The 13,550-nt window shown below is 42.4% G+C and overlaps 1 protein-coding gene across 3 annotated transcripts in view; it reads right to left on the bottom strand.

Annotated features, from left to right (window-relative positions):
- LOC143983596 (transmembrane protein 198) overlaps positions 1 to 13,550 on the bottom strand; it is a 56,232-nt gene that overhangs the window by 23,319 nt on the left and 19,363 nt on the right. Inside the window, exon 2 of one of the 3 annotated variants that reach the window (XM_077483446.1) lies at positions 4,354 to 4,402. The exons of the other annotated variants lie outside the window; for them this stretch is intronic. The gene's annotated coding sequence lies outside the window, so the exon portion shown is untranslated. The remainder of the gene's footprint in view (positions 1 to 4,353; positions 4,403 to 13,550) is intronic. 3 annotated transcript variants of the gene reach the window in all.

The following is a 13,550-nucleotide window of genomic DNA, read 5'->3' as shown; positions in this document are numbered from 1 at the left end:
TACATTCTTTACATTGAATAGCCCCAGAAGTGAGCGCACTCAGTGCTTCAATAGAACATTGAAAACTTAAAGGCCACATCAGCGTCTCCATTAGCAGAATACACACCCTGGCGGCACTCAAGAGGTCCATATGAGTTCCAGCCATGAAACAGGAGAACAAGGTAACAGCTGGGAATCCCAACCATTCTAGTGTGTGAGAGCTTGTATGCGTGTACTACTGAGCCCTTCCCAGCACAACATCTGGTGTACAACACAGAGGACCAGTGGGCTTCCCCCCAGCATGAAACGTGAGATCCAGCAACAGCCCTGAAACACAATCCATGCCCTGGAGACAGCGGAAATCCAGAGATCCAAAGCAAGCATATGTGAATTTCTGCCATCACGCCTTCCCCAGAAGAAAGAAAGAAGCTAAAAAGTTGTCCAAAACAGAGAAAAAAAATAAAATAAAGATTTTCAGTTTTATAAGCGATATTCTAATAAGTCAGTTATTAGTATACTGTATTTTTAGCATTGATAGTCTTACAAGGTTTAAAACAATGTTGTTAGGCGAGACTTACGTTTTAATTTTTTGCCATGGAGAAAGTTACCAGATTATATACCATTTCATTCTAATATACACAAGGACCCATGGGAAGCTTTAGGTCATAAACCCATCCTGGGAGTTAAAAAAAAAAAAAAAAAAAAAAAAAAAAAAATAAAAACACATCTTAGCTAAACATTGTAACAGCTACTTAAAGTATTACGAAGGCGTGGAAAACACCTTCTCTTGAGAAGCTTACAGCGATACTCGCGGGCACCAAGGACACGTTTCTAAGACATTGCAGCCTTGGTTGGATCAGTTTCTAGCGATTGGCGCACCTTTCCACTTTCTGGACTGATAGGAAATTGTCAAGCCTACCGGTGGTCTTGGATTCCGTGGGGTGGGGCTTATTTTTCCCCTACTCTTCATTGTCATTTAATTCCTTCTTTTTACTCTCCCTCCTGTTCTCTCTTCAATTTCTTTGATTGTTTACCAGCAGATGCCAGTTTGCCGAGTCCGTTTTCTGCTCTCTGGACACACTTTCAAGGTCAAGTTTTTCTTTCCCGATGGTATAGCTGATCGGTTTTCCATACATTAGGAGTCTTAAAGGGATAGTTTCCTCCCCAATCCCAACATTTTTTTTTGGGTCCCTGAGAGGTTATCCAACGTTATCCCAATAACTGAACGCCCTAGATGTTTAACCCCCTTCCCAGCCAGTGTCATTAGTACAGTGAAAGTGCATATTTCTAGCACTGATCACTGTATATATCTCACTGGTTCCCACAAAAGCATCAGACTGTCAGCCACAATATCGCAGTCCTGCTTTAAAAGTTGCCGATCACTGCCATTACCATTGAAAAAAAAAAATCCGGTATTGGGGGGCGGGGGGGGGGGGTTGGGGGGTGGCGGTTACCAAAAGTATGTAGCAGAATACATATTGGGCTGCATTTAAGAAAAATTCAATTTTTTTTTATTGGATATACATTTTATAGCAGAATGTAAGTGTATCCACTTTTAGCAACAAGTCCTATTTGCAACCACAGAACACCCAATAAGAAGACAGTATGTGACTGGTCTAAACTAGGTGGCATGTTCAATGCCAGGAGCCTGGCAGACAATGGGAGAACTAGAGATACTGTTGAATGAGGAGGCTTTAGATCTTGTGGGAATTTCAGAGACTTGGTACAACAGCTCTCATGATTGGCTGGCAAGTGGCAACCATTCAAGGTTATTCCCTTTAGTGCAGGAATAGAGGGTAAAAAAGGGGGAGAGGTATGCCTGTATAGCAAGAATAATGTATAGGAGAATGTGAGAGATGACATCACTTAGGGAGCTAGGGAGGAGGTAAAAGCCTTATGGGTAGAGCTCCAAAAAAGGGATGAAACCAAGGGGAAAAGTAATACTAGGAGTATGCTTTAGGCCCCCTAATTTGAGGGAGGAGGGGGAAACAGACCTCCTAGCACAATTTGGATTAGCGGGAAGGATGGCAAGTGTCATCACCATGGGGGGGGATTTTAAATTATCCAGACAGACTAGGCGGAAGGAACCGCGTATTAGTCTAAGGCTCGCCAGTTTCTAAATGTCTTGCAAGACAATTTCATTGATTAGACGGTAGATGCACCAACTAGAAAAACAGTTACTAGACCTATTGATTACCAACAATACAGACCTGATCACGGATTTGGAAATACGAGGCAATTTAAGAAACGATGATCCCTCAGCCTTGTGTTGACCTGTGATCACTATCAGCATTCAAACTTTACAAAGAATACAACAAGAAATGTAAGGGTGCAATTAGGGCAGCCAAGATAGAACACAAAAGATACACAGCGGAGGAGAAAAAATAAAAAATAAATAAAAAATTCTCCACGTTTCGTAAGGTCGAAGATATTAATAGAATGGAGGATCTAGTACTTACTGCACAACACCAACAAGAAAAAAAAAAAAAAAAAAAAAAAACACACACACACACACACACACACACCCCCTCTAAAACTTGGGGACTTTGGAATAAATTTGTCTTTTCTGCAGAGGGAAACGACCCTTCTTGAAGCATGATATAAAAAACGCATGTACTCTATTAGACACCCAGGATGTCCTGAGCAAATGCCACTCGGATCCCACCCCCCACACACACACACACACCTCATCTCTGGCCTCCCTTTATTCTCTCATCTTCTCCCACTTTTTATTCTTTCGTCCCTTATTTCCACTTTTAGATTGTTGCAAATGGAAAATTAGTAAGGGCGATCTCGGGATATATGTCAATTCTTTATCTGCCGTTTTTTAATCAGCCTACGAAATAGATGTAATGATCTATGTTCGCCGTTGTGGGTTTCAATATAAAAAAAAAAAAAAAAAAATATATAATAATAATAATAATAATAATAATAATAATAATAATAATAATAATAATAATAATAATAATAATAATAATAATAATAATAATAATAATAATAATAATAATAATAATAATAATAATAATAATAATAATAATAATAATAATAATAATAATAATAATAATAATAATAATAATAATAATAATAATAATAATAATAATAATAATAATAATAATAATAATAATAATAATAATAATAATAATAATAATAATAATAATAATAATAATAATAATAAGGGGGGGAGGAAGGATAGATAGATACACACACGTTTGGAATTCTATATACACATAGGGCAGCCATATTTGCTAGTTACATATTTAGGTTCTCAAAGTGCCCAATGGCTGCATTTTATTCCTCAGTCTCATTATGTCCATCTAGGGCAGGGATAGTGAACCTGGGCACCCCAGATGTTTTGGAACTACATTTCCCATGATGCTCATGCACTCTGCAGTGTAGATGGGCATTATGGGAAATGTAGTTCCAAAACATCTGGGGTTCACCATCACTGGTCTAGGGGCTCTGACAACCCATTTAAAAAAAAAAAAAGTGCATCCCTTATGATATCTTATTTCAAAGATCAGCCCCCCTTTGTTGTGTGCAGCTGTGGGGTGACACATGCCTGGCCACGGCTGATTGGGCATCAACATTGCAGGAAACACAGCTTGCTTCTTGTTTGGCCTGAACCCAAGTTCAAGCCAAACCTGTGCTTATCCCTACCCATTACAGTTCGGTATTGGAGCCAGATGATCAGCATTACAGTCAGGCAAAGCAACCATCATTTTCAGGAAGGTTTTCCACTATGGCTATACTATAATTTCTCTTTGGAAAATTTACATTTAAAAGCAGAACTCCAGCCAAAAACCATGCCAAAATGAATGGCCAAGGCTGTCTGTGTCCAGGGGCGATCAATATGTAATGGCTGCCTAAGAGATTACGTGTGAGTGGTCGCGATTAGCTGCAGGATCTAGTAGCCTCCCATTGCTTTAAACAGAGCTGCCTCCTGCAGCTAATTGAGGGAACCCCGTTTGGATTCTCACATCTAATGAGAGAATAGATGCATTTACCCTAAAACTGAACGCTCTCCCTCTCCTACCGAGAGAGGACATCAGTGGAAACGACACTCTGCATCTGGTGGCAAGTGACATACAGCATCTGGGCGGTAGGTGATATACAGAATATTGGCACTTGATAGTGGTCGACCCTTACTCACCAACCCTTCTAGCTGCATATACTGTGAAGTATTTCATCCTGAAAAAATATAAAATCACAACACACTGAAGTTGATTTCAGTCAATATCTACCAGCTTACAATGCCAGCTGTTTGTTTTTACACTAGAAGGCTGGCAGGCTGCCAAGACCCTGCCAGGGAAAGTAAGGGTAAAGAAGCTGCGATTCAGTGCCTCTGTTGTGAGCGTTGAAGATAAAAGTTCTCACCAATGTCAATAGTTACAGAGGTTAGTGAGGGATTGTTCAGACCAGCAATCTGCAACAGAGGAAAAAAAGCACGTGTTTCAGGGTGGGGTAAGAAAAAAAAAAAAAAAAAAAAAAAAAAAATACTATAATAATAATAATAATAATAAAAAAAAATAATGTATTATTTCAAAATATATACACTCAATGAAAGCACCATTTTTGTCCAAGCCCCTATAAAATTCACTATTATTGAAATCACTCAATGCCTGGCGATCTTCTAGCCATACAGATTGCATGATTTGATGTAGCGAACATTTGTGGCAGTTAAATGGTTAGCAAGGGAAACGAGAAAATCTGATTATACGGAGGGTGGAAAAAGTGACAAGTCTATCTGGGCTCTGTATGGAAACTATCCTTTTCTCATCCAAAACCTCTGCTGCTGGATGTGCAAACAAAGGCTGCAAATGAGCAGAATGTGGAAACAGCTGTGTACTTCCCTCATACACTTCTTTGTAGCAAGGACTCCATAACCTGCCCTGAACACACATCCTGGGGGCTGTTTCCACCACATAAACTTATAGACAACAGATTTCTAGAGATTTCTCTTCAATACAACTTGAGAGAATTTCACTCTACACAGTTCATGTAGAGGGGAGTCTGTTCTATAAAGGGTCACTCATCGCTTGGACCCCACATTTCATAGTTCATGTAATACTATGATGACACTTAAAATGCACCTAAAGCCAAAAGATTTAATTTTATTCCCCCAGAACTTGGAGATAGTAAGGAATGGCTTAAAGCGGGAGTCCGCCGGGACTCCGCGTTTTTTTTTTTTTTTTTTTTAAAAGCCAGCAGCTACAAATACTGCAGCTGCTGACTTTTAAAATAGTGACACTTACCTGTCCAGCGCGCCCGCGATGTCGGCACCCGAAGCCGATCTCTAGATCGGTACTCGGGTGCTGCCGCCGCCATCTTGGGTATGGGAATCAGGAAATGGAGCCTTTTGGCTTAATTGCCCGGTTCCCTACTGCGCATGCGCGAGTAGCGCTGCGCAATAAGGACGGTCCCCGCTGCCTCTGGGATCTGTGTGTTTCCCAGCAGGCAGCGGGGCACTTGCGGAAGGGGGCGGGCACTTGCGGAAAGGCAGAGAGCTATCCCGGAAGTGGGTGCAGTTACCTGGATTATCCAGGTAACTGCACCCCCCTGAAAGGTGCCAATTGTGGCGCCGGAGGGCGGGGAGGATTCCGATGAGCGGAAGGTCCATTTTAGGGTGGACCTCCTCTTTAACCCTCCGATTAGGTTTGCATTGGTGTAGATTTACCCCATTTGTCCTCGTGATTACTGTCACTTTGACCAGGGAAAACTCAGAGCCATCACCAAGCAGGAGATGGAGGCCAATCTTGCAATTCAGAAACCTGTTCTAGTGACAACTAAGGCCCCTTTCACACTTGAGTGACTTGTCCTGCAACGTTAATGCAATGATAAACATCCATATATGATTATGTGCGACTTCAAAGTAGTCCTTGTACTACTTTGGTCCGACTTTCATGAGAGCTGAGGTCCATAGACAGGCATCACACAACTTAAAGCCAAAGTAAACCCATCCATAAAACAGTTTCATTTCCGGCGCGTGCCAGAAATGTAACACTCCAATTGGTTGTGCCCTCAACCAAACTGAGAAACCATCCAATGGCTGGTGTTATAACTGATCACATGTGTAGCATCATGGCAGTTGTAGATTAAACAGAGGCAAAGATGGCAGCTTCCTTGGCTGAAACCGATATGAGGGTTTACTTACACTTTAAGTTGTGGCAGTGTGAAAGGGACCCAATAGGAGATTTGCACACACTCTCTGCCTGTTGGGTCCTTTGGACAGGAAGTTCATGTAATTATCCCTAAAGACTGTTTTTTTTAAAAGGCATCTTTTTTTTTCTTTTTTTTTTATTGTGTACATACAAAAAAACAAATGCATATTTGGCATTAAAGGCGCAAACAGTGCTCACTCAGCAATGAGGTACAGGTACATGGTATCCAGTCAGTGAGTACAGATTATGTGTGAGGAGTTACATTGTTACCTTCTAAATTCCACTATAATGACTAGACGTCAAATAACATTCTTGGAGAACTCAGGGAACAGGTGGTATAGTGCAATCTGAAATAACCCATGGATTCCAGATCTTAAGAAAACGTTTTTTGGCATCCTCTGGCCTTATAGGTGTCAATTTGTATAAAGGGTATAGCTTGATTGACTATAGTGAGCCAGAAGGCTATAGTAGGTGAGGATTGAGATTTCCAATGCATAGTTATTGTTTTCTTTGCATAAAACAGGATAATTCTTAGATATAGTTTCATCGTCTATGTATCCTAGCAGGTATCTCAGGGGATTACAAACAAATGTTAGGCAACTGAGTGGGGGAGCTGCTAAGGGTCGTGACCCCCGACCAGAATTTTCTAAATCGGTGGGCATTCCCACAATAAGTGGAAAAATGTTCCAAAGACACAGATGGCAATTAAAAGAGGTTGCAAAGGTAAAAAAAAAAAAAAAAAAAAAAATAGAATAAAAAATTTTCACCTCAATGCATTAAGGTGAAAAAACATCCCACACTCCCAACATTCTTCTGCCAGCAGAAAAGCTTAACCACTTCTGCCCCGGAAGAAATTTACCCCCTTCCTGACCAGAGCACATTTTGCGATTCCGCACTGCGTCTCTTTAATGACAAATGCGGTCGTGCGATGTGGCCCCCAAATAAAATGGACATCGCGCTATAAACAAAAAAAAGAAAAATCGCGGCAATTTAAAAAAAAAAAAAAAAAAACACACACCACACACAAAAAAAATAAAAATGTTTTACTATAATAAATATCCCCACATTCTATAGATCTATATCACTTTTGCTCAAACCAAACTAGGGGATAGTTTAATGGCATGTTTATTAACCACTTGCCGACCGCCGCACGACGATATACGTCGACAGAATGGCACGGGCAGGCATATGGGCGTATATATACGTCCCTGCCTTCCCACGGGTGGGGGGCCCGATCATTCATTCATGGCCACCCCCTCGCGATCGCTCCCGACGAATAGAAATGCTCCGTGACATCACTTCCTCTCCTGTAATGTAAACACAGGAGAGGAAGTGATGTAATCTCTCCTCCGTGTCGGTATTTTTCGTTCCGGCACCGAGGAGAGAGGATCGGTGAGTTGCACCAACACGACACTACACAGTAGAACATGCCAGGCACACTCACACCCCCCCTTCACCCCCCGATCACCCCCCCCCCCCAATTAACCCTGCCCCCCCAGTCACAGTGACACCAATTGCATTTTTTTTTTTTTTTTTTTGCATTGGTGTCATTTGTGACTGTAATAACTGTTAGGGCAGTTAGGGTTAGCCCCCTTTAGTTCTAATGTACCCCCCTAACCCCCCCAATAAAGGTTTAACCCCGTGATCACCCCCCGTCGCCAGTGTCACTAAGGCTGGGTTCACATTGCAGCGGTTTATGAGAACGAATGTGATTCGCACCGCACTGCAGTGCAAATCACATCCGATCTCTGTGCGATTCGAGTTCAGCCATACAGATAGTATGGCTGAATTCGCGCCGCACCCGCCGCAAATTCGCACGGGACCCTTTTTTTGGTCCGCAGCAGAATCGGATCGCATGGGTGTTCACACCATGCGATCCGAGTTTGCAGATCGCACTGCGATATGCGAACTGATCTGTGGGGTGTCATTAACATTTCACTGACACTCCCAGCAGTTCGCATAGGGCAGTGTGAACTGCCGCCGGGAGGCATGCGATGCGGGAACCCGCCGCGGATTCGTGGCGTTCCCGCATCGCTCCAGTGTGAACCCAGCCTAATAAGCGATCATTTTTCTGATCGCTGTATTAGTGTCACAGGTGACGCTAGTTAGGCAGGTAGGTATTTAGGTTCGCCGCAACTTTTTATAGCGCCAGGGACCCCCATATACTACCGCATAAAGCCCCCTGATTGCCCCCTAGTTAACCCTTTCACCAGTGATCACCATATAACTGTTACAGGTGACGCTGGTTGGTTAGTTATTTTTTTATAGTTTCAGGGCACCCGCCATTTATTACCTAGTCTCACTAGTGTACCCCTAAATTTAGGGGTGTCTACTTTCCAAAATGGGGTCATTTGGGGGGGGGGGGGGGGTTTGTGCCATCTTGGCATTTTATGGCCTTCAAAACTGTAACGCCCTTAGAAAGCCTGAAGGCGGTGCTTGGGTTTTGGGGCCCCGTACGCGGCTAGGCTCCCAAAAAGTCCCACATATGTGGTATCCCCGTACTCAGGAGAAGCAGCAGAATTTATTTTGGGGTGTCATTTCACATATGCCCATAGCATGTGTGAGCAATATATCATTTAGTGACAACTTTGTGTAAAAAAAATTTTTTTTGTCATTCAATCGCTTGAGGCAAAAAAATAAAATATTCAATGGGCTCAACATGCCACTTATCAATTTCCTTAGGGGGTCTACTTTCCAAAATGGGGTCATTTGGGGGGGCTTTGTACTGCCCTGCCATTTTAGCACCTCAAGAAATGAGAGGCAGTCGTAAACTAAAAGCTGCGTAAATTCTAGAAAACGTACCTTAGTTTGTAGATGTGACAACTTTTGCGCAAACCAATAAATATACAGTTATTGACTTTTTTTTTACCAAAGACATGTGGCTGAATACATTTTGGCCTAAATGTATGACTAAAATTGAGTTTATTGGATTTTTCTAATAACAAAAAGTAGAAAATATCATTTTTTTTCAAAATTTGTGGTCTTTTTACGTTTATATCGCAAAAAATAAAAATCGCAGAGGCAATCAAATACCATCAAAAGAAAGCTCTATTTGTGGGAAGAAAAGGACGCAAATTTTGTTTGGGTACAACATTGCATGACCGCGCAATTACCAGTTAAAGCAGCGCAGTGCCAAATTGTAAAAAGACCTCTGGTCATTGACCAGCAAAATGGTCCGGTCTGAAAGTGGTTAATAAATCTCTCTTTTTTTAAATGGCAGCGATCAGCAATTTTTATTGCGACATTATGGTGGACACATCGGACATTTTTGGGACCATTGTCATTTATACAGCAATCTGTGCTATACAATTGCACCGATTCCTGTGTAAATGACACTGGCAGTGAAGGGGTTAACCACTAGGTGGCAGTGTAGAGGGGTGAAGTGTGTACTAGGGGCATGGCTGTGTTTTACACATCACTGATCTCTGCGCCAATCACAGGGAGCAGAGATCAGCGTCACTGTTGCTAGGCAGAACAGGGAGATGCTTTTTTACTTTAGCATCTCCCCCGTTCTTCTCCGTGAGGCGATCTTGGGTATCGCCGCGGCGATAGAGTCCGTGGGAACCGCAACCCGACTCCCAGAGTTTCCCGCAGGCGCGCACCCACGCCGCCTCTTAAAAGGGCAATGTACAGGTACGCGATTCTGCCGACGTATATCTAAGTGAGGTGGTCGGGAAGCGGTTAAAGTGGTTGTAAACCCTTACAGACCACTTTGTTCTACAGGTAAGGTTTACCAGTAGCTACCCAGGACATTTCCCAAACTTGTTTAGGAGATATCCCCTGTATTTGCATGTGCCGACGTCATCGCCACATGCGTACTGGCACAAACTGAAGCAATGGCACGTAGGTGCCGTCGCTTCAGTGAGTGTGCCTTTATCACGCGTGGGAGTGACATCATCGTGGCTCTGGCCAGTCACAACGCCGGAGCCGCGATACCTGAAAGTAACCCCTGGAAGTGATGTTGGCCGCCGGAGCAGTGTACGGGCACTGCAGTGAGGGCTTTGATCTCGGGTATTACACATTATGCCTTTACACACAGCAGAGGTGATCAAATACCACCAAAAGCAAGCTCTATTTGTGGGAACAAAATTCTAAACATTCTGTTTGGGTACAGTGTAGCATGGCCGCGCAATTGTCATTCAAACAGCGACAGCACTGAAAGCTGAAAATTGTCCTGGGCGGGAAAGTGCCCAGTATTGAAGTGGTTAAACCCTTTTTTATGGCAAAGTAATTAAACCCAAAACAAAAAAAAAATAAAAAAAATAAAAGGGGAAGAAGTGTAATACAATACAGCTTACAATATCTGCATTAGTTATTCAGGCTTTTTTTTTTTTACTCATTTCCACCTGGTGATCTGGCCAGTAACATACTTGGAGTACAGGAGGCATCTGGACAGCCACATTGTTAATCTAGGAGGGGAATGTTAAATGTACTAGCAGATTTAGATACACTAACAAACTGAAGCCAAACGCCACCCTACACTGTGGTTACACAAGCAGCTACAGCAATTTTTTTGTTTTAATAGGATTTTGGGGGAAAAAAAAAAAAAAAAGCTTTTACATCAGTGATAAATGGTTTGTTTCAACCCTTGCAACTGACCCATTTGTAGGAGAGTTTGTTAAAAACCAAAACAGACCTACTGGCTGGGATTACCTGGTAAATATAGGAAAGAAATCAACAATAAAAACGAATGCAGCCGTCACATCTAAGAATGGGCAAGCTGCAATATAATAAAAGGTTTGCTTTTGGGTTTAATACTGCTTTAATGCATATTTTGTGGGTAAAAAAGGACCGTGGCATGTGCCCTGTATTTAAAGCAAATAGGCACCATTCAGCCCAGCATAATAGGACTCATTATTCCCCCCTGGTTGCCCACAGGTTTCCTAGGGCTCTGTCATCTTCACAGTGGGGAACCTCCCCCCCCCCCCCCCCCCCATCTATGGCCAGATTTATTTTGCAAGGATCCCCACACATTTCCCTTCATGAATTTTATGACACAGGTATTAAACTATGCCCTGTGAGTAGGTACTGCCATGCCACATTTCACAGAGCCTGCCTTCTGAACTACAGAGATGCAGAAATGAGAAGTTTCAGGAGGCAGTCAGTAAAGGAATCACTGCTTGCAGGCAATGTACCATGGGACATGTAGTCCTTAGAAATTGAAAATAAACAAGGAAGGAGACACTGCAAAGCATGCAGGGAATCCAAGAAGTTATGGAAAGAGATGGCCAGCAAACACAAAAACACAAAGATTTTTCAAGCAATCCTATATTGGATTGTCAAAACAACCTATTGTTTGTATTATATTACAATGCTGTTATAAAATTAAAGTGCTGCGATCATATATCTCCTTAACCACTTGACTTAAACCCTCTCCTGCCCAGACCAATTTTCAGCTTTCAGCTCTGACGCACTTTGAACGACAATGGCGCGATCATACAACACTGTACTCAAAATGAAATTTTTTGCATTTTTTCCCCACAAATAGAGCTTTCTTTTTGGTAGCATTTAATCACAGCTGGGACTTGTTTGTTTTGTTTTTTAGCAAAAAATAAATAAAAAATATAACACATTTAATAGTTTGTTATAAAATATGATATGATGAATTGAAGTGATCAGGCAGCATTGCTATACTGACAAACCATTAACGGCCTCAAACCCCAGACATTTGAGCCTTGAAACATCAGCAGAGACATAAAACCTATTTGTACTGCTGGAGACTGACGACACTCCCTGCTGAAAAGCCTACAGACAGTCTCTGCTCACAGCCATATAATACCCCAACTTATTAGACTCAGGAGAGGGCAGGGAACCCAACTAATCTGCATTAATAGCAGGCAAGGCACGCCACTTGGTTCATTGCCGTTACTGGGGAGAATATTATAAACAAGAAACTGTGCCCAACTGGCATGTGAAAGCGTGAGAGAAGATTGGGATGTTTATTCATACTTTTGTCATGCTCACCCCTGGCATTCCACAAAGAGTGGCAATTGTGTGTCTCGGCCATCATTAATTCCTTTCTACGAAGACCATGCAGAACCCAAACCCTTTACTCCTGCCCGCCTACAAGTGTACCTTGCCCTGCTGCCCCCAGCTGAATATCAGTTGAGTGCAGACAAAGGCAGCAGATCAATTAGCTATTCAACAGAAAGACTCTTGGTAGGGATGGCGGTTAACTATCTCACATCCATAAGCGCACTCTGGGGGACAGTCATGCACTGAGGCAGACTCAATGGACTAATAAGGGTTAAGGCACAGATTATCTCAGTAGTACAGTGTGAGGTCGTTGGATTTGAAAACCCGCATCTTTCAAACTTTAACCGGCCACTGGAAGCATCTGTTTCCCTCAACGTGTTAGACGCACAATCTGTGGTTTCGTACATGTTACACGGCCCCGTTAGCTTTCCTGGATAGAGTGCTGCTACGTTCCAAGTCACTTGACACTACTATTTACAATGACATGCTAATCAGCCTTTACAAGAGCTGGAAACTTCAAAGAAAATCAACATGAAGTGCCAAGACAAGGCAGCCATTGAATAGCAGGGCCCATAAAACTTATTTTACTAGAACTGTCAACATCTAAGCGATTCCATATACACTGTGGAGAGAATAGAGCAATGGCTAAAGAAGCTTTACCCATCACATACAGCAATCTGGTGATTGAATAAAATTACGGCAAGCCTTTAAAAGCACAGAGAGAGAGAGCGAGCAAAGAGTAAAGATTTGAGTCCTCCATCCACATGGAAATCTTCCCCATTGAGCCATTGTATTCTGACAGCGGCGGCGGGGAGACTTCCTTGCCACCAGAAGACACCGATTAGGGTTGCTGGCCATGGCCTGCAGTGCTGGTCGAGCTAGGGAAATCCAACAGGATGAGTTGTACAGAAGAAGCTGATCGGTAGATTTAAGTCTGCACAACCTTCCTGCTCATACATTAGAGCTGCACGATTCTGCTTAAAATAAAAAGATCACAATTCTCCCAACACAAAATCTTCCACATTATGCTAAAAAAATAAAAATAAAAAAAAAATAAAAAAAAAGAGAAGGAGACACACTCCATTTCTAATTGCAGGTTTCTCAATTTTTTTTAGGGTCCAGTTAAACAAGTGCAGCATGGTAATATACATTAATGTATTGCCATTGGTTTTGAATGGCACTGCAGTACTTAAAAGCATAACACGTTAATGCAACCCAAATAAGACCCCTTTCATACCACGCCGCCCATAGCGTCGGCGGTAAAACGCCGCCATTTTTAGCAGCGTTTTACCATCAGATTTGTGGCGCATTTCGGCCGCTAGCGGGTGCTTTTAACCCCGCTAGCAGCCGAGAAAGGGTTAAAACCGCCGGCAATACGCCGCAATAGCGCAGTTTTGCCAGCGGTATTACAGCACTGCCCCATTGATTTCAATGAGG

The sequence above is a fragment of the Lithobates pipiens genome, unplaced genomic scaffold (genome assembly GCF_037356315.1).
Source record: "Lithobates pipiens isolate NorthernLeopardFrog02 unplaced genomic scaffold, aLitPip1_a1.2 Scaffold_16, whole genome shotgun sequence".
Classification (NCBI taxonomy): domain Eukaryota; kingdom Metazoa; phylum Chordata; class Amphibia; order Anura; family Ranidae; genus Lithobates; species Lithobates pipiens.
Note: the sequence above shows the minus strand (reverse complement) of the source record. Positions and strands in the feature narration are given on the sequence as shown.